This window comes from Aegilops tauschii, chromosome 3 (assembly GCF_002575655.3).
Source record: "Aegilops tauschii subsp. strangulata cultivar AL8/78 chromosome 3, Aet v6.0, whole genome shotgun sequence".
In the NCBI taxonomy this organism is placed as follows: domain Eukaryota; kingdom Viridiplantae; phylum Streptophyta; class Magnoliopsida; order Poales; family Poaceae; genus Aegilops; species Aegilops tauschii.
The window spans coordinates 385,805,709-385,829,063 of NC_053037.3; positions in this window are offsets into that span (position 1 = coordinate 385,805,709).

Consider the following 23,355-nt stretch of genomic DNA (forward strand, 5'->3'; position numbering starts at 1 on the left):
ACTCATTAATGGAAATTCTCATGGCTTTGAGAGACTCATTGATATCATGCTTAGGAGTAATAGATCTAAGTTTTAAAGAATCAACATCAAGAGAAATTCTATCAACGTTCCTAGCCAATTCATCAACTTTAAGCAATTTCTCTTCAAGCAAAGCATTGAAATTCTTTTGCGAATTCATAAATTCCTTAACACTAGTCTCAAATTCAGAGGGCATCTTATTAAAATTTCCATAAGAATTGTTGTAGGAATTACCATAATTATTAGAGGAATTACTAGGATAAGGCCTAGGATTAAAGTTTCCTCTATACGCGTTGTTACCAAAATTATTCCTACCAACAAAATTCACATCCAAAGATTCATTATTATTCTCAATGAAAGTAGACAAAGGCATATCATTAGGATCAGAAGAAACACTTTTATTAGCAAATAATTTCATAAGTTCATCCATCTTTCCACTTAAAACATTAATTTCTTCTGTCGCATGCACTTTTTTATTAGTAGATCTTTCAGTGTGCCATTGAGAATAATTAACCATAATATTATCTAGGAATTTAGTAGCTTCTCCTAAAGTGATTTCCATAAAAGTGCCTCCCGCGGCCGAATCTAAAAGATTTCTAGAAGCAAAATTCAATCCAACATAATTTTTTTGTATAATCATCCACAAATTCAAACCATGCGTAGGACAATTACGTATCATTAATTTCATCCTCTCCCAAGCTTGTGCAACATGTTCATGATCTAGTTGCTTAAAATTCATAATATCGTTTCTAAGAGGGATAATCTTAGCGGGAGGAAAATACTTAGAGATAAAAGCATCTTTGCACTTATTCCAAGAATCAATACTATTTTTAGGCAAAGACGAAAACCAAGCTTTAGCACGATCTCTAAGCGAAAAAGGAAATAGCTTCAATTTAACAATATCATTGTCAACATCTTTCTTCTTTTGCATATCACACAAATCAACGAAGCTATTTAGATGAGTAGCGACATCTTCACTAGGAAGGCCGGCGAATTGATCTTTCATGACAAGATTCAACAAAGCAGCATTGATTTCACAAGATTCAGTATCGGTAAGAGGAGCAACCGGAGTGCTAAGGAAATCATTATTGTTGGTATTGGTAAAGTCACATAATTTGGTATTATCTTGAGCCATCGTGACAAACAAGCAATCCCACACAAGAGCAAACAAGAAGCAAGCGAAAAAGAGGCGAACCGAAAAGAGAGGGCGAATAAAATGGCAAGGGTGAAGTGGGGGAGAGGAAAACGAGAGGCAAATGGCAAATAATGTAATGCGGGAGATAAGGGTTTGTGATGGGTACTTGGTATGTTGACTTTTGCGTAGGCCTCCCCGGCAACGGCGCCAGAAATCCTTCTTGCTACCTCTTGAGCACTGCGTTGGTTTTCCCTTGAAGAGGAAAGGGTCATGCAGCAAAGTAGCGTAAGTATTTCCCTCAGTTTTTGAGAACCAAGGTATCAATCCAGTAGGAGGCCACACACGAGTCCCTCGCACCTACACAAACAAATAAATCCTCGCAACCAACACGATAAGGGTTGTCAATCCCTACACAGTCACTTACGAGAGTGAGATCTGATAGATATGATAAGATAATATTTTTGGTATTTTTTATGATAAAGATGCAAAGTAAAGAAAGTAAAACAAAAACTGCGACAGAAATAGCTTGTTGTCGGGAGATTAATATGATGGAAAATAGACCCGGGGGCCATAGGTTTCACTAGTGGCTTCTCTCAAGAGCATAAGTATTTACGATGGGTGAACAAATTACTGTTGAGCAATTGACAGAATTGAGCATAGTTATGAGAATATCTAGGTATGATCATGTATATAGGCATCACGTCCAAGTCAAGTAGACCGACTCCTGCCTGCATCTACTACTATTACTCCACACATCGACCGCTATCCAGCATGCATCTAGAGTATTAAGTTCATAAGAACAAAGTAACTCTTTAAGCAAGATGACATGATGTAGAGGGATAAACTCATGCAATATGATATAAACCCCATCTTGTTATCCTCGATGGCAACAATACAATACGTGCCTTGCTACCCCTACTATCACTGGGAAAGGACACCGCAAGATTGAACCCAAAGCTAAGTACTTCTCCCATTGCAAGAAAGATCAATCTAGTAGGCCAAACCAAACTGATAATTCGAAGAGACTTGCAAAGATAACCAATCATACATAAAAGAATTCAGAGAAGATTCAAATATTGTTCATAGATAAACTTGATCATAAACCTACAATTCATCGGTCTCAACAAACACACCGCAAAAGAAGATTACATCGAATAGATCTCCACAAGAGAGGGAGAGAACATTGTATTGAGATCCAAAAAGAGAGAAGAAGCCATCTAGCTAATAACTATGGACCCGAAGGTCTGAAGTAAACTACTCACACATCATCGGAGAGGCTATGGTGTTGATGTAGAAGCCCTCCGTGATCGATGCCCCCTCCGGCGGAGCTCCGGAACAGGCCCCAAGATGGGATCTCACGGGTACAGAAGGTTGCGGCAGTGGAATTAGGTTTTTGGCTCCGTATCTGGTAGTTTGGGGGTACGTAGGTATATATAGGAGTAAGGAGTACGTCGGTGGAGCAACGTGGGGCCCACAAGGGTGGAGGGCGCGCCCAGGGGAGTAGGCATGCCCCCTACCTCGTGGTTTCCTGGTAGCTTTCTTGACGTAGGGTCCAAGTCCTCTGGATCATGTTCGTTCCAAAACTCACGTTCCCGAAGGTTTCATTCCGTTTGGACTCCGTTTGATATTCTTTTTTTGCGAAACTCTGAAATAGGCAAAAAACAGCAATTCTGGGTTGGGCCTCCGGTTAATAGGTTAGTCCCAAAAATAATATAAAAGTGTATAATAAAGCCCAATAATGTCCAAAACAGAAGATAATATAGCATGGAGCAATCAAAAATTATAGATACGTTGGAGACGTATCATGTACCCAATTGTTTCCTTAGGGTATCCTATGAAGACGCACTTCTCCAATTTGGGTTCGAGCTTATTAGGCCGAAGCCTTTTGACATAATTGTCGCAATCCCAAACTTTAAGAAACGACAACTTAGGTTTCTTGCCAAACCACAGTTCATACAGTGTCATCTCAATGGATTTAGACGTTGCCCTATTTAACGTGAATGCGGTCGTCTCTAATGCATAACCCCAAAATGATAGTGGTAAATCAGTAAGAGACATCATGGAATACACCATATCCAATAAAGTACGGTTACGACATTCGGACACACCATTACGTTGTGGTGTTCCAAGTGGCGTGAGTTGTGAAATAATTCCACACTGGTTTAGATGAAGGCCAAACTCGTAACTCAAATATTCGCCTCCGCGATCAGATCGTAGAAACTTTATTTTCTTGTTACGATGATTCTACACTTCACTTTGAAATTCTCTGAACTTTTCAAATGTTTCAGACTTGTGTTTCATCAAGTAGATATATCCATACCTACTCAAATCATCTGTGAAGGTCAGAAAATAACGATACCTGCCACGTAATTCAATACTCATCGGACCGCATACATCGATATGTATTATTTCCAATAAGTCATTAGCTCGCTCCATTGTTTCGGAGAACAGAATTTTAGTCATCTTGCCCATGAGGCATGGTTCGCAAGTATCAAATGATTCATAATCAAGTGATTCCAAAAGCCCATCTGCATGGAGTTTCTTCATGCGCTTTACACCAATATGACCTAAACGGCAGTGCCACAAATATGTTGCACTATCATTATCAACTTTGCATCTTCTGGCATCAATATTATGAACATGTGTATCACTACAATCGAGATTCAATAAACCATTCACATTGGGTGTATGACCATATAAGGTTTTATTCATATAAAGAGAACAACAATTATTCTCTAACTTAAATGAATAACCGTATTGCAATAAACATGATCTAATCATATTTATGATCAACGCAAACACCAGATAACATTTATTTAGGTTTTTTGAACATTTATTTAGGTTTAACACTAATCCCGAAGGTAGAGGGAATGTATGATGGTGATCGTATCAACCTTGGAATTACTTCCAACACACAACGTCACCTCATCCTTAACTAGTCTCTGTTTATTTTGCAACTCCTATTTCGAGTTACTACTCTTAGCAATTGAACCAGTATCAAATACCGAGGGGTTGCTATAAACACTAGTAAAGTATACATCAATAACACGTATATCAAATATACTTTGTTCACTTTGCCATCCTTCTTATCCGCCAAGTATCTGGGGTAGTTCCGCTTCCAGTGACCATTCCCTTTGCAGTAGAATCACTCCATTTCAAGCTTGGGTCCAGCTTTGGTCTTCTTCCCCGGAGTGGAAACTTGCTTGGCATTCTTCTTGAAGTTCCCTTTCTTTCCCTTGCCCTTTTTCTTGAAACTAGTGGTCTTGTTAATCATCAACACTTGATGCTCTTTCTTGATTTCTACCTTCGCCGATTTCAGCATCGCGAAGAGCTCGGGAATCGTTTTCGTCATCCCTTGCATATTATAGTTCATCACAAAGTTCTAGTAGCTTAGTGATAGTGACTAGAGAATTCTATCAATCACTATCTTATCTGGAAGATTAACTCCCACTTGATTTAATCGATTGTAGTACCAGACTTTCTGAGCACATGCTCACTAGCTGAGCCATTCTCGTCCATCTTGTAGGCAAAGTACTTGTCAGAGGTCTCATATCTCTCAACATGGGCATGAGTCTGGAATACCAATTTCAGCTCTTGGAACATCTCATATGTTCCGTGGCGTTCAAAATGTTTTTGAAGTCCCGGTTCTAAGCCGTAAAGCATGGTGCACTAAACTATCAAGTAGTCATCATATCGAGCTTGCCAAACATTCATAATGTTTGCATCTGCTCCTACAATAGGTCTGTCAACTAATGGTGCATCAAGGACATAATTCTTCTATACAGCAATGAGGATAATCCTCAGATCACGGACCCAGTCCGCATTATTGCTACCATCGTCTTTCAACTTAGTTTTTCTCTAGGATCATATAAAAAATATAGGGAAGCTACATCGCGAGCTATTGATCTACAACATAGATATGCAAATACTATCAGGACTAAGTTCATGATAAATTAAGTTCAATTAATCAAATTACTAATGAACTCACACTTAAATAGACATCCCTCAAGTCATCTAAGTGATACGTGATCCGAATCAACTAACCCATGTACGATCATCATGTGAGATGGGGTAGTCATCAATGGTGAACATCTCCATGTTGATCATATCAACTATATGATTCACGTTCGACCTTTCGGTCTCCAGTGTTCCGAGGCCATGTCTGTACATGCTAGGCTCATCAAGTTTAACCCAAGTATTTCGCATGTGCAAAACTGTCTTGCACCCGTTGTATGTGAACGTAGAGTCTATCACACCCGATCATCATGTGGTGTCTCAACACAATGAACTATAGCAACGGTGCATGCTCAGGGAGAACACTTTTACCTTGAAATTTAGTGAAGGGATCATCTTATAATGCTACCGCCGTACTAAGCAAAATAAGATGCATAAAAGATAAACATCACATGCAATCAAAATATGTGACATGATATGGCCATCATCATCTCGTGCTTTTGATCTCCATCTCCAAAGCATCATCATGATCTCCATCGTCACCGGCTCGACACCTTGATCTCCATCGTTGCGTCGTGGTCGTCTCGCCAACTATTGCTAACTCATAGCAATAAAGTAAAGCAATTACATGGCGTTTGCATTTCATACAATAAAGAGACAACCATAAGGCTCCTGCCGGTTGCCTGATAATTTACAAAACATGATCATCTCATACAATAACATATATCACATCATGTCTTGACCATATCACATCACAACATGCCCTGCAAAAACAAGTTAGATGTCCTCTACTTTGTTGTTGCAAGTTTTACGTGGCTACTACAGGCTTCTAGCAAGAACCGTTCTTACCTACGGCAAAAACCACAACGGTGATTCGTCAAGTTTGCTGTTTTAACCTTCTTCAAGGACCGGCCGCAGTCAAATTCGATTCAACTAAAGTAGGAGAAACAGACACCCGCCAGCCACCTTTATGCAAAACTAGTTGCATGTCTGTCGGTGGAACCAGTCTCATGTGCGTGGACATGTAAGGTTGGTCCGGGCCGCTTCATCCCACAATACCGCCGAATCAAAATAAAAAGTTGGTGGTAAGCAGTATGACTATCATGGCACACAACTCCTTGTGTTCTACTCGTGCATATCATCTACGCATAGACCTGGCTCATGATGCCACTGTTGGGAAACGTTGCATGGAAAACAAAAAAATTCTACGCACATGCAGTGATCTATCCATGGAGATGCATAGCAAAGAGGGGGGAGAGTGTGTCTACGTACCCTCGTAGACCGTAAGCGGAAGCATTTCTCAACTGGTTGATGTAGTCAAACGTCTTCGTGCTTCAACCGATCAAGTACCGAACGCACGACACCTCCGCGTTTTGCACACGTTCACCTCGGTAACGTCCCTCGCCTTCTTGATCCAGCAAGACGTCAAGGTAGTAGATGAGTTCCTCAGCATGACGGCATGGTGATGGTGATGGTGATGGTGAAGTGATCCTCATAGGGCTTCGCCTAAGCACTACGAAGGTATGACCGTGGGAGTAACCGGTGGAGGGGGGCGCCGCACATGGCTAACAATTGTCTCGTGTGTGCTAGGGGCGCCCCCCCCCCACATATATATAGGTGGGAGGGAGAGGGGAGGTGCCCAAGTAGGCCAGATCCTACTTGGGGTCTCCCCATGGCCGCGCCCCTCCTTCCTTATCTGCCGGAGGAGGAAGGAAAGAGGAGGGAGGAGGGAAGGAAGGGGGAGGCCGAATCCCTCCCCTTTCCTTCTCCCTTCCCCTCTTTCCTTCTCCTCTGGTTCGGCCCATATGGGGGGCGCACAAGCCCCTGGTGGCTGGTGCGTTTCCCCTCTTGGCCCATTAGGCCCATATCTTTCGCGGGGGTGCCCGGAACCCCTTCCGGTGACCCGATATGTACCCGATACCCTCCGGAAAACTTCTGGTGTCTGAATACTATCGTCCTATATATAAATCTTTACCTTTCGACCATTTCGGGACTCCTCATCATGTCTGTGAACTCATCTGGGACTCCGAACAACATTCGGTCACCAAATCACATAACTCATATAATACAATATCGTCATCGAACGTTAAGCGTGCGGACCCTACGGGTTCGAGAACTATGTAGACATGACCGAGACACCTCTCTGGTAAATAACCAATAGTGGAACCTGTATGCCCATATTTGCTCCTACATATTCTACAAAGATCTTTTTCGGTTGAACCGTTATGACAACATACGTTATTCCCTTTGTCTGTCGGTATGTTACTTGCCCGAGATTCGATCGTTGGTATCTTCATACCTAGTTCAGTCTCAATACTGGCAAGTCTCTTTACTTGTGCCATAATACATCATCCTGCAACTAATTCATTAGTCACTTTGCTTGCAAAGCTTCTTATGATGTGCATTACCGAGAGGGCCCAGAGATACCTCTCCGATACTTGGAGTGACAAATCCTAATCTCGATCTATGCCAACTCAACAAACACCTTCAGAGATACCTGTAGAGCATCTTTATAATCACCCAATTACATTGTGACATTTGATACCACACAAGGCATTCCTCCGGTATCCGGGAGTTGCATAATGTCATAGTCGAAGGAATATGTATTTGACATGAAGAAAGCAATAGCAATAAAACCGAACGATCATTGTGCTAAGCTAACAGATGGGTCTTGTCCATCACATCATTCTCCTAATGATGTGATCCCGTTATCGAATGACAACTCATGTCCATGGTTAGGAAACCTTAACCATCTTTGATCAACGAGCTAATCTAGTAGAGGCTCACTAGGGACACGGTGTTTGTTTATGTATTCACACATGCATTAAGGTTTCCGATCAATACAATTCTAGCATGAATAATAAACCTTTATCATGAATAAGGAAATATAAAATAACAACTTTATTATTGCCTCTAGGGCATATTTCCTTCACGCGCTACTGCTAATTTTTCCTATATTTTTTCTGCAACATATTGGTGCCGTATTTGTATAGGTTTTATACAGTAGTCTCATCATATGATTTTATGATCATGATGAGTTATTATATCAGTGGGTGAAAGAGACATGGATTAGATTCAAGTGGAGGCAACATAGTGCAGATCCAAAGTACTACTAATCCAAACTTGATCACTTTAGTTTGGATTAGTAGTACTTTCGATTTGCACCATGTTGCCACCACTTGAATCTAATCCACGTTTATTTCACCCATTGATATATATAATAACTCATCATGCTCATATAACAACTCAACATCATCATCTTAATAATAACTCATCATCGTTATCATAATAACAAGTCATACTCATCATCATCATAGTCATCTAACAACTTCTACTCGTTATCATAATAACAAGTCATACTCATCATCATCATAGTCATAACCAACCCTAGTTAATTGTTCTTAGAACATAACCATGAGTATTAGCTAGGACCTGCTACCCCTCTCTAAGGTAAAATAGCATAAAACAACATAGCCCCTGACTCTCCATTATGGAGAATGGAGATTATCCTATCTCCAATTTGTGGGCTTCGCACAATGTTGCTTCCAAGTAGCTCCCTGCGATTATTCATAACTTTTTTCCATTCTTTGATTGTTAGGTCTTCATCTGTTCGAGAAATCTTGTATGAACAGCGGTGACCTGTAGGCATACTTGGTCGTAAGCTAATAACATTAATGTGACCTTTCGTATGCATCAAATGAGGCACACAATCCTTCGGGATTTTCTGTTGAAGAGCATAATACTAACGTAGTTAGCACTGTAGTTTAGCTTTAGAAGAATGTATGCAAAAGATGCTCTGATGTCATAATAATAAAAAATCTTACCATGCCATTTCCATGGATGTTGTCGTAGTTCAACACGTGGACTAGTGGCACGTATTGACCATAATGTGGAGGAGTTTCATAATTCTTATTGAAAGTCTCAACATCAATAATAAAGGAGACAAGATGATCTTTCTCCTCGTAAGTTAGTTCAGAGCCATCAGTGTAGTAGGTTTTGTCTACTACTTTCCGAACATTTTTTAAGAATGGAAATAAGCTGTCAATGGAAATATATAAGCTGTCAACTATTTTTAAATAAATAATATAAATTACTTAATAAATATGTTTGAGAAACTCACATAGAGGTAGAAGTGGAAGCGTATCAACATCGACCCAAATGTCGATATTATCTTCGTCGACATTACCTTCGTCGATGTCATCTTCAGGATCACCGAGATCGAAGGTGACATGCATACCCTCCTAAAAACTATATGCCTTCCATAGTGCTGCCCAATTCGAGCAACCAAAATGGGAGTAGGTCACCGCATTGTATAGCTTTACATCAAAAGCATAACCATGATGGGTCCTGAGGTTAACTCTCTTTATCTCCATATTCCCATGATCTTAAAAATCCAGCTTCTCCAAAACATAACGTCTTGCATGGTAGGGAATGCACTAGTCGAATTGTAGAAAACAGAAATTACACGAAGCAAAGGTCATGCTTAATTATGAAAAATACTTGTTGTCGTTGCGTACCGTATAAATATCAAAGGTCTCGTCGAGCTTAATACTGAAGCGCCGACTGTCTTCCAGGTGAGGCCTATCGCACAGACCCCGGTCATCGCTGCAGTACTCGCACTCAGGTATCCTATCATCGTCAGACATTTCCTATGTTCATAATTCAAAGATTAAACTTCTGAAATTCAATATATGTACTACAAAAACTAAATTAGATCATTATTATTCATGACGGGTTGACTATCGGCCTGTCGAGTCTTTTCTTGAAAACTCTCAGCTCACGTGGTGTATATGGCGGGCACTCCCTCTCTGATATATTCGACCGTCGGTGATGGTCGCTCCTCCCTTCGTCCCCGAGTGCATTACACCAAAATGTCTAGCACACGGGAACGAAGGAGAAGCGACCCCCACGACAACAGTCGGGATTCTTCCTCTCTAACATTTTGCGACTGTCGGTGATGGAAGCTCCTACATTCATTCGAAAGTGCATTACACCAAAATGTCTAGCACCTTCAAATGAAGAAGAAGCTCCCCTCACGACAACTGTCGGGATTCTTCCTCTCTTATATGGTGGACACTCCCTCACAGTTATTTCGACTGACGGTGATGGTCACTTCCCCTACTTCTCTCATGCATTACTAAGGTATATCACGAGCAGAAGGAAGAGGAAGCAACCCCCATGACAATAGTTGGGATTCTTCCTCTCTGATATGTCGACGGTATATGGTGGACACTCAAGTAGCATCGACAGACTGAAAGTCAACCCGTGAGATTAATCAACACTCCGGAAAAATATAGGCGACTCGGAGTAATAGATAGACCATCTTAATTTACTCACTGGACGACTATCGCGGATGCTAGTGATCTTTTGGGTGTCGTCGAGCGGCACGTCGGTAATCTTCCCTGCACACAAATAAAATAACTATGTGATCTATGCTTGATATGCTATGCAAATCTTTATTATTATTCATCATGGGTTGACTTTTGGTCTGTCGAGTCTTCCTTGAGAAAACTCTCATCTCACGTGGTGCATATGGTCGGCACTCCCTCTCTGATATATTTGACCGTCGGTGGCGGTCACTCTTCCATTCGTTCCCGAGTGCATTACACCAAAATGTCTAGCAAATGGGAACAAAGGAGAAGCGACCCCCACGACAACAATCGGGATTCTTCCTCAGTGACATTTGTGACCATCGGTGATGGTAGCTCCTCCTTTCATTCCAAAGTGCATTACACCAAAATGTCTAGCACCTTGGAATGAAGAAGAAGCTACCCCCATGACAATAGTCGGGATTCTTCTTCCTCTCTCATATATGGTGGGCACTCCCTCACTGATTTTTTGACCGTCGGTGATGGTCGCTACTCCTTCTTCCCCTAGTGCATAACAAAGGTCTAGCACAAGGAGAAGAAGGAGAAGCGACCCCCATGACAACAGTTGGCATTCTTCTTGTCTCATATATGGTGGAGACTCACCCTCACTGATTTTTTGACTGTCATGTATGAAGCCCCGATAGACTTAAAGTCAACCCGCAATGTCGTTTAATTCTCTTTCTAGCAAATAAGGAGCATTCAATATTTCCTACATATTCTAGCACAAGTCATGCTAAAATTCATGGGAAAATATGGCATGACCTTTGCTAAAACAGGACATATCGAGCACCTAAAATTTGCCGAAACAGAAATGAATCAACACTCTGGCAAAACATAGGCCACTCGGATTTTCCCTGTGACACAAAGAGGTCCATACACATACAACGATTTTTAAACTTGAAATTCTATCCGAGGATCAATTATCACAAGCATTCGCTCAGGAGCATCCAAACTGGTGCTCATTGCATTTCAATGGTTCAATATTGACAAAAACATTTCAATATATCTTATAACCCGAACATTTCATTTGGTTAAGAAGCATAACTAAATTTTCTTACTAAAAATTTCCATACCTAAATTTTCTTACTAAAAATTTATGTTACTAAATTTCTCATATGGCATTCCGATACATTTCTATATTGAAAATTTTCTGTACCTAAACAATTTCTATTCAAAAGACCTAAATTTCCTATTCTATTCAAAACACCTAAAATAGTCAAAATAAACTACATTTACTCAAATGACCTAAAAAATTATTCTATTAAAATACATTCTATAATGTCTACATTCTAAAACCTACATTCAAATTACCTACATTCTACAAGAATAGAGAGAGAAGGGATGGAGGAGGAGGGAGGAAGGGAGGAGGGGGGAGGAAGGAGGGAGGGACACTGGTGCAGAGACGTGCTATACAAACGGTTTTTACCCCCTTTCCGCGACGGAGTTTTAAACCGTCGCCTAGTGAGTGTGTGCGATAGGGGGGTCCTTCCCACACGACCCAGAAACCGTCGGGGATAGGCCCTCCGGCCACACATGCGGGGGGAAAGTGAGCTTGTGTTCGATCGGGCGAGGCACCGAAACCCAATCGTTTCCATTCGTATGTACATCCCACACGGTGAATCCCAGAAAAAACATTTCCGTTCGTATGTATATCACACACAATTTTTTTTGTGGAAACGCAAGGTGGACTAACGCAAACAGTTTTCTGCCGGAAGCCATGTGTGATTGTTAGTTGATCCAACACGCCTACTTTCTATAAACCATGTGGGTTGTTTGAGTTCATCGCCCACGGTGTTGTCTGAGTAACCGTCTGCAATAGGAAACCCCAATAAGAAGGGTAATTAGCCTATTATTGATAATCCATGTAGTAATCAAATTGGCATTTCTTATAAAACACACCAGATATTTCATATCAGTATAACGGCAACCAGGATTTCATAATCAAATTACATCAGATAGCTTCAGCACTCAGTTAAGCCATTACACAACAGCACCAAGTTTCACATGCAACATCAAAAACCTTTGGAAAGTAGCATCATACACGGTAAATAGACAGATGAATCTCATCTAGGAAACTACAGAAGTGGAAGGCAAATATTGAGCCTTCAGTGATGTTGATTGTCCTTGCAACTTTAGGCCAATGGCTATGGATAATTGCCCGCCCAAACTTCGTCCTCTTCAGGAAGATTTGAATATTGTACCGTGGGTGTTGAATGAATACCTTCCTCGCCTCTTGACCATGCAGGTAATTTGAGAGGTAATCATCGGTGAACTGCTTTGAAAAGTACTGAAAACAAAGATATGCATAAATCGCTGTTATAAATTTTGAAATGGCGCAAGGGGTCAAAACAAGGTAAAAGAGTTAGTACCATCCTATAGTTGACTGATGTCTTCTTCATTGTGCAAACAAAGATCTTGCAGTGATTTGTCGCAAGTTTCTTCATCCTAACAATCTTTCTGAGTTTTTTGACTTGATTAATATTCATGGACATCTCATTTCCCCATATGCAAAATGGGTCGAACAGTAAGTCTAAGCCCTTGACAGCAGGACCTACATGTGCAAGACCAAATTGTAAGAAACCTAATAGAATGATTCCTGCAACTGCACAATAATGTGCTATTAGCAAAAGGACCATGCATGAGCAAACCTCGATGGTAAACCGCAGTGTCTCCCATTGTTTCCCCGCAACACATATAAGGAAGATCTTGATCAGGTTAACTGAGAGTTGCCATACTATCAGTAGAATATGTATTAAGAACAATCAAATTCAATTTATTTCTCACATGCATAACAATACAAGATTGTACCCACAGCAAATGAAAATCAAATTGCAGAATTGAACCAAACAGTTAAATGGACAGCAAACCAAATGAACCAAAACAGTTAACTGAGCACGAGATTGCAGAATAGAAACATGTACTAGAAGATAAGACAGTTAACAAAACAAAGAATGCTTGAGAACAGTACTACGAAATGTAGCAATTGTTGGACCAAACTGTTAACTGGACATTACATTTCAGAGGACCAAACTATTAATTGAACATCAGATTGCATATTAACATTACAGAGGACAAATCACTAGAAGGCACTGGCGGTGGCCTCGAGAAAATAGCACAAACTGTATTTTAAAGTAGACAACCGCGTGGCGATGTCGACGGTGGCCTCGAAGACGAGGTGCTCCTCCAAGATCTGGCGGTCGGCACGCATGGCAGCCATAGCGACCTCGTGCGCGCGTGCGGCCGCGATTTGCTTCTCCGCTGCCAGATGCTACTGAGCTCCATGTTATACTGCATGCAAAATGGCTATGGGCGGCGCTTAATTGGAGGACGGGGCCAGTGATTTCGGCGAAAGGTGTCACTCCGTCGGTCATGGCATGTGGGACGAGGAAGGAGGAGGATGGTGTGGGTGGGGTGTGGATTACTTGACCATATAGACGAGGCCGCACAACAAGAAGAAGGGTCGGCTGCGCAGCAAGAAGAAGGGTCGGCGGCGAGGAGGCTGAGCTGCCAGTAAGCAGCAGTGAAGGTTTGAACTTGGAAAGCAAGGAGGACCAATGGAAATGTGGCTTTTGGTGGGAGGGAGGGGGCGGAGAGATAGATATTTCCGCGGTGGCAGAAAAATATCGCTCGGTGCCATGAGAAACTGGCGCACAAGTGTGGTTCAAGCGCGGGCGGTGGACTATAGACGACGAAGCTTCCTGCGTAAGCCAGACAAGACGGTGCTCCAAGATATTTCATATCGCATCCCACATGATTGTTGCTAGTAATGTTTGTGGTATACCTGATTTTTTCATTATGTTTTGAAAGACAAAATGGTGTTACGGAGGGAAAGGATGGTGTTTGAATTGCTAGAACATTTATGTATAGTGAACATGCAAACTACATGAGTGTCGTGTTTAAATTTGGAATTATTCCGGGTTCGTTTGGCATTTTAATGCATTAATTGAGTTTCTAGGCATTTAATGTGCATAATTCAAATTTGAACTAAAATCACATGCTCTAGTGCACCAAAGTTTGTTGAAAAATCACATGTGTGTCTTTGGGTGAATTTATAGGTCCCATGCAAGAATGGGAATGAAATTCAAACATCTGGGCGTCGTGGCTCGGCCGGGAACATAGAGAAACTTGGTTTCTAAATTCATGTAAATTCAAAACTCCCCTAAAAATCATGAAACTTGGAATGGTGTCATTTCATGGCACCAACATGCTTTGGTAAAAAAATTGGCCGCATTTGGACAAGTTTTGATATAAGCTTCTTGCAAACCGGAGCTTCTCTCGAGAAGACTCGTGGTTCCCGAGGGGGGACGTGTCACCTTTGTGTGCGAAACGATGTGCCAAACGATATATGCTGCCTCCCCCCCCTTGATTTTTTACAGAGGCAACATAGAACTATATGAGTGTCGTGTTAAAATTTGGAATTATTCCGGGTTCGTTTGGCCTTTTATACATTAATTGAATTTCTGGGCATTTAATGTGCATAATTCAAATTTGAACTACAAGCACTTGCTCCAGTGCACCAAAGTTGGTTGAAAAATCACATGTGTGTCCTTGGGTGAATTTCTAGGCCCCATGCAAGAAATGGGAATGAAATTCAAACATCTGGGCGTCGTGGTCGACCGAAAATATTGAGAAACTTGGTTTTTTAATTCGTGTAAATCCAAAACACGCCTGAAAATCATGAAACTTGGCATGGTGTCATGACATGGCACCAACATTCTGTGGTAATATTTTTGGCCGAATTGGGACACGCTTTGGTATAAGCTTCTTGCAAACCGGAGCTTCTCTCAAGAAGGCTCGTGGTTCCGAGAGGGAACATGTCACCTCCGTGTGCGAAACGACATACACTGCCTTCTCCCGCCTTGATTTTTTTACATAGGCAGCTTAGACCAAATAGTAGTTTCGTGCTAAATTTTGGAATTATTCCGGGTTTGTTTGGCCTTTTTTATACATTAGTTGATTTTCCGGGCATTTAATGCACATAATTCAAATTTGAAGGACAAGCTCATGCTCCAGTGCGCAAAAGTTAGTTGGAAAATCATATACGTGTACTTGGGCGAATTTCTAGGTCTCATGGAAGAAGCGGGAATGGAATTCAAACATCTGGGCGTGGCTCGGCCGGAAACATCGAGAAACTTGGTTTTAAAATTCCTGTAAATCCAAAACTCGCTTGAAAATCACGAAACTTGGCATGGTGTCATGACATGGCGCCAACATGTTGTGGTAAATTTTTGTCCGATTTGCGAAGCCGGACACATTAACAATCAACAAAGTCATTTTGGAACAAGTGTTGTCACGTTACAAATCGGAAACACAAGTATTATTGAAACCGTGGGCGTTCTACTTACCATTTACGTGCCGCCACGCGTCCCTTTTTTTATTAGCTAGGAGGTGCCGTGCGGGGTAGCTATTTGAGTACGGGAGGCGTGCGATCAGACCCCTGCGCATGCTCATCAGGAGGAGAGCCCTTTGACCTCTATCCGCCGCCCACCTCCCTCCCAACGTCTCCATTAATGGCGCTCGAGCCCCTGTTTCATGGCGTGGCTATGTCTCACTCGACTGAGATTTAAGAGAGAAAAAAGAAAATCTGAAAAGAAAGTTTTGCACGGATCTTGATGTAAGATCCGACAGACCTATATAGCATTGACTGTGACTTATAGCAAGACTGGTGAATATAAGGACGATGATAGTGGATAATAATTGTCTTACATATTTAGGAAGATAACTAAAAAAGCCACATGCGACAACGCCCGAAATACACAAGGGCAAAAGAAGAAGGAAGACAACGATCTGGCTCGCTGATCTCTACTTTCTTGATGCGTTGCTCCAAGCCGCAGGAACTAGTCTCCGCTGCGAGCGGCGATGAGCTCTTTCGTGTCCTCAAGATGCTGCTTGAGAGCATCCAGGAATTCCTCCACCAGCCTTTGGTGCTCGATGCGGAGCATGACATTCTTGTTCATAAGTTTCTTGACGGTTACGTCGGTCCTCTGCAACAAGGCAATGGTCTCCTTGTGTTGCTTCGTCGTTCTGGCGATCTTCACCCTCAGAAGGTCGCGCTCGGTGCGGAGCTTCGCCTTGTCCTCCCCTAGTCCCCGGATGACGCTGGTAGCATTTTCAAACGAGGCATTCATCTCGTCCTGCTTCCGCTTACGGTCAACGAGGGTACGTGGACGACACTCTCCCCTCTCGTTGCTATGCATCACCATGATCTTGCGTGTGCGTAGGATTTTTTTTGAAATTACTATGTTCCCCAACAGTGGCATCCGAGCCAGGTTTATGCGTAGATGTTATATGCACGAGTAGAACACAAGTGAGTTGTGGGCAATACAAGTCATACTGCTTACCAGCATGTCATACTTTGATTCGGCGGTATTGTTGGATGAAGTGGCCCGGACCGACATTACGCCTACGCTTACGCGAGACTGGTTCTACCGACGTGCTTCGCACACAGGTGGCTGGCGGGTGTCAGTTTCTCCAACTTTAGTTGAATCGAGTGTGGCTACGCCCGGTCCTTATGAAGGTTTAAACAGCACATACTTGACGAAATATCATTGTGGTTTTTATGTGTAGGTAAGAACGGTTCTTGCTAAGCCCGTAGCAGCCACGTAAAACTTGCAACAACAAAGTAGAGGACGTCTAACTTGTTTTTGCAGGGCTTGCTGTGATGTGATATGGTCAAGACGTGATGATATATAAATTGTTGTATGAGATGATCATGTTTTGTTAAAGTTATTGGCAACTGGCAGGAGCCTTATGGTTGTCTCTTTATTGCATAAGATGCAAGCGCCATGTAATTGCTTTACTTTATCGCTATGCGATAGCAATAGTTGCAAAAGCAATAGTTGGTGAGACGACCATATGACGACACGTTGATAGAGATCAAGATGATAGAGATCATGGTGTCATGCCGGTGACGATAAAAATCATGACGGTACTTTGAAGATGGAGATCGAAGGCACAAGATGATGATGGCCATATCATGTCACATATTTTGATTGCATGTGATGTTTATCTTTTATACATCTTATTTTGCTTGGTTCGGCGGTAGCTTTATAAGATGATCCCTTACTAAAATTTCAAGGTATAAGTGTTCTCCCTGAGTATGCACCGTTGCGACAGTTCTTCGTGCTGAGACACCACGTGATGATCGGGTGTGATAAGCTCTACGTTCACATACAACGGGTGCAAGCCAGTTTTGCACACGCAGAATACTCAGGTTAAACTTGACGAGCCTAGCATATGTAGATATGGCCTCAGAACACTGGAGACCGAAAGGTCGAGCGTGCATCATATAGCAGATATGATCAACATAGAGATGTTCACCATTGAAAACTACTGCATCTCACGTGATGATCGGACATGGTTTAGTTGATATGGATCACGTGATCACTTAGATGATTAGAGGGATATCTATCTAAGTGGGAGTTCTTAAGTAATATGATTAATTGAACTTTAATTTATCATGAACTTAGTCCTGATAGTATTTGCATATCTATGTTGTAGATCAATAGCTCGCGATGTAGCTCCCCGTTTATTTTTTGATATGTTCCTAGAGAAAACTAAGTTGAAAGATGTTAGTAGCAATGATGCGGATTGGATCCGTGATCTGAGGATTATCCTCATTGCTACACAGAAGAATTATGTCCTTGATGCACCGCTAGGTGACAGGCCGATTGCAGGAGCAAATGCAGACGTTATGAACGTTTGGCAAGCTCGATATGATGACTACTTGATAGTTTAGTGCACCATGCTTTACGGCTTAGAATCGGGGCTTCAAAGACGTTTTTGAAACGCCACGGAGCATATGAGATGTTCCAAGAGTTGAAATTAGTATTTCAGACTCATGCCCATGTTGAAAGGTATGAGACCTTTGACAAGTACTTTGCCTACAAGATGGAGGAGAATAGCTCAGCTAGTGAGCATGTGCTCAGAATGTCTGAGTACTACAATCACTTGAAACAAGTGGGAGTTAATCTTCCAGATAAGATAGTGATTGACAGAGTTCTCTAATCACTATCACCAAGTTACTAGAACTTCGTGATGAACTATAATATGCAAGGGATAACGGAAACGATTCCAAAGCTCTTCGTGATGCTGAAATCGACGAAGGTAGAAATCAAGAAAAGCATCAAGTGTTGATGGTTGACAAGACCACTAGTTTCAAGAAAAGGGCAAAGGGAAGAAGGGGAACTTCAAAAAGAATGGCAAGCAAGTTCTGCTCCCGTGAAGAAGCCCAAAGCTAGACCCAAGCCTGAAACTGAGTGCTTCTACTGCAAAGGAAATGGTCACTGGAAGTGGAACTGCCCTAGATACTTGGCGGATAAGAAGGATGGCAAAGTGAACAAAGGTATATTGGATATACATGTTATTGATGTGTACTTTACTAGTGTTTATAGCAACTCCTCGGCATTTGATACTGGTTCAGTTGCTAAGAGTAGTAACTCGAAACGGGAGTTGCAGAATGAACAAAAACTAGTTAAGGGAGAGGTGATGATGTGTGTTGGAAATAGTTCCAAGATTGATATGATCATCATCGCACACTCCCTATACTTTCGGGATTAGTGTTGAACCTAAATAAGTGTTATTTGGTGTTTGCATTGAGCATGAATATGATTTGATCATGTTTATTGCAATACGGTTATTCATTTAAGTTAGAGAATAATTGTTGTTCTGTTTACATGAATAAAACCTTCTATGGTCATACACCCAATGAAAATGGTTTGTTGGATCTCGATCGTAGTGATACACATATTCATAAATATTGAAGCCAAAAGATGCAAAGTTAATAATGATAGTGCAACTTATTTGTGGCACTGCCGTTTAGGTCATATTGGTGTAAAGCGCGTGAAGAAACTCCATGCTGATGGACTTTTGGAATAACTTGATTATGAATCACTTGATGCTTGCGAACCATGCCTCATGGGCAAAATGACTAAGACCCCGTTCTCCGGAACAATGGAGCGAGCAACTGACTTATTGGAAATAATACATACCGATGTATGCGATCCGATGAGTGTTGAGGCTCGCGGCGGGTATCGTTATTTTCTGACCTTCACAGATGATTTGAGTAGATATGGGTATATCTACTTGATGAAACATAAATCTGAAACATTCGAAAAGTTCATATAATTTCAGAGTGAAGTGGAAAATCATCGTAACAAGAAAATAAAGTTTCTACGATCTGATCGTGGAGGAGAATATTTGAGTTACGAGTTTGGTCTTCATTTGAAACAATGCGGAATAGTTTCGCAACTCACGCCACCTGGAACACCACAGCGTAATGGTGTGTCCGAACATCGTAACCGTACTTTATTAGATATGGTGCAATCTTCTCTTACCGATTTACCACTATCATTTTGGGGTTATGCATTAGAGATAGCTGCATTCACATTAAATAGGGCACCATCTAAATCCGTTGAGACGACACCATATGAACTGTGGTTTGGCAAGAAACCAAAGTTGTCATTTCTTAAAGTTTGGGGTTGCGATGCTTATGTGAAAAAGTTTCATCCTGATAAGCTCAAACCCAAATCGGAGAAATGTGTCTTCATAGGATACCCAAAGGAGACAGTTGGGTACACCTTCTATCACAGATCCGAAGGCAAGACATTCGTTGCTAAGAATGGATCCTTTCTAGAGAAGGAGTTTCTCTCGAAAGAAGTGAGTGGGAGGAAAGTAGAACTTGATGAGGTAACTATACCTGCTCCCTTATTGGAAAGTAGTTCATCACAGGAATCTGTTCCTGTGATTCCTACACCAATTAGTGAGGAAGCTAATGATGATGATCATGTAACTTCAGATCAAGTTACTACCGAACCTCCCAGGTCAACCAGAGTGAGATCCGCACCAGAGTGGTACGGTAGTCCTGTTCTGGAGGTCATGTTACTTGACCATGACGAACCTACGAACTATGAGGAAGCGATGATGAGCCCAGATTCCGCGAAATGGCTTGAGGCCATGAAATCTGAGATGGGATCCATGTATGAGAACAAAGTGTGGACTTTGGTTGACTTGCCCGATGATCGGCGAGCCCTAGAAAATAAATGGATCTTCAAGAGGAAGACGGACGCTGATAGTAGTGTTACTATCTACAAAGCTAGACTTGTCGAAAAAGGTTTTGGAAAAGTTCAAGGAGTTGACTACGATGAGATTTTCTCACTCGTAGCGATGCTTAAGTCTGTCCGAATCATGTTAGCAAATTGCCACATTTTATGAAATCTGGCAAATGGATGTCAAAATTACATTCCTTAATGGATTTCTTAAAGAAGAGTTGTATATGATGCAACCAGCAGGTTTTGTCGATCCTAAAGGTGCTAACAAAATGTGCAAGCTCCAGCGATCCATCTATGGACTGGTGCAAGCATCTCGGAGTTGGAATATACGCTTTGATGAGTTGATCAAATCATATAGTTTTATACAGACTTGCGGTGAAGCCTGTATTTACAAGAAAGTGAGTGGGAGCACTACAACATTTCTGATAAATATATGTGAATGACATATTGTTGATCGAAAATAATATAGAATTTTCTGGAAAGCATAAAGGAGTATTTGAAAGGAGTTTTTCAAAGAAAGACCTCGGTGAAGCTGCTTACATATTGAGCCTCAAGATCTATAGAGATAGATCAAGACGCTTGATAAGTTTTTTAAATGAGTACATACCTTGACAAGATTTTGAAGTAGTTCAAAATGGAACAGTCAAAGAAAGAGTTCTTGCCTGTGTTACAAGGTGTGAAATTGAGTAAGACTCAAAGCCTGACCACGACAGAAGATAGAAAGAGAATGAAAGTCATTCCCTATGCCTCAGCCATAGGTTCTATAAAGTATGCCATGCTGTGTACCAGATCTATTGTGTACCCTACACTGAGTTTGGCAAGGGAGTACAATAGTGATCTAGGAGTAGATCACTGAACAACGGTCAAAATTATCCTTAGTGGAATAAGGATATGTTTCTCGATTATGGAGGTGACAAAAGGTTCGTCGTAAAGGGTTACGTCGATGCAAGTTTTGACACTGATCCAGATGACTCTAAGTCTCAATCTGGATACCTATTGAAAGTGGGAGCAATTAGCTAAAGTAGCTCCGTGCAGAAGCATTGTAGACATGGAAATTTGCAAAATACATATGGATCTGAATTTGGCAGACCCGTTGACTAAACTTCTCTCACAAGCAAACATGATCACACCTTAGTACTCTTTGGGTGTTAATCACATGGCGATGTGAACTAGATTACTGACTCGAGTAAACCCTTTCGAGTGTTGGCCACATGGCGATGTGAACTATGGATATTAATCACATGGTGATGTGAACTATTGGTGTTAAATCACATGGCGATGTGAACTAGATTATTGACTCTAGTGCAAGTGGGAGACTGAAGTAAATATGCCCTAGAGGCAATAATAAAGTTGTTATTTATATTTCCTTATATCATGATAAATGTTTATTATTCATGCTAGAATTGTATTAACCGGAAACTTAGTACATGTGTGAATACATAGACAAACAGAGTGTCACTAGTATGCCTCTACTTGACTAGCTCGTTGAATCAAAGATGGTTAAGTTTCCTAGCCATAGACATGAGTTGTCATTTGATTAACGGGATCACATCATTAGAGAATGATGTGATTGACTTGACCCATTCCGTTAGCTTAGCATTTGATCGTTTAGTACATTGTTATTGCTTTCTTCATGACTTATACATGTTCCTATGACTATGAGATTATGCAACTTCCGAATACCGGAGGAACACTTTGTGTGCTACCAAACGTCACAACGTAACTAGGTGATTATAAAGGTGCTCTACAGGTGTCTCCGATGGTACTTGTTGAGTTGGCATAGATCAAGATTAGGATTTGTCACTCCGATTGTCGGAGAGGTATCTCTGGGCCCTCTCGGTAATGCACATCACTATAAGCCTTGCAAGCAATGTAACTAATGAGTTAGTTGTGGGATGATGCATTACGGAACGAGTAAAGAGACTTGCCGGTAACGATATTGAACTAGGTATTGAGATACCGACGATCGAATCTCGGGAAAGTAACATACCGATGACAAAGGGAACAACGTATGTTGTTATGCGGTTTGACTGATAAAGATCTTCGTAGAATATGTAGGAGCCAATATGAGCATCCAGGTTCCGCTATTGGTTATTGACCGGAGACGTGTCTCGGTCATGTCTACATAGTTCTCGAACCCGTAGGGTCCGCACGCTTAACATTCGGTGACGATCGGTATTATGAGTTTATGTGTTTTGATGTACCGAAGGTTGTTCGGAGTCCCGGATGAGATCAGGGACATGACGAGGAGTGTCGAAATGTTCGAGACGTAATTATCAATATATTGGAAGGCTATATTCGGACATCGGAAAGGTTCTGAGTGGTTCGAGTATTTATCGGAGTACCGGAGAGTTACGGGAATTCGCTGGGGAGTATATGGGCCTTATTGGGCTTTAGGGGAGAGAGAGGGGCTGCCTAGGGCAGGCCGCGCGACCCCCAAGGCCTAGTCCGAATTGGACTAGGGGGAGGGGCGACGCCCCCTCCTTCCTTCTCTTCTCTCTTCCCCTTCCTTCTCTCCTACTCCTACTACTTGGAAAGGGGGGAATCCTACTCCCGGTGGAAGTAGGACTCCCCAGGGCGTGCCATAGTAGAGGGCCGACCCTCCTCCTCTCTCCATCCTTTATATACGTGGCCAGGGGCACCCCATAGACACACAAGTTGATCAGTTGATCTTTTAGCCGTGTGCGGTGCCCCCCTCCACCATAATCCACCTCGGTCATATCGTAGCAGTGCTTAGGCGAAGCCCTGCGTCGGTAGCATCATCATCACCGTCATCACGCCGTCGTGCTGATGGAACTCTCCCTCGAGGCTCTGCTGGATCGTGAGTTCG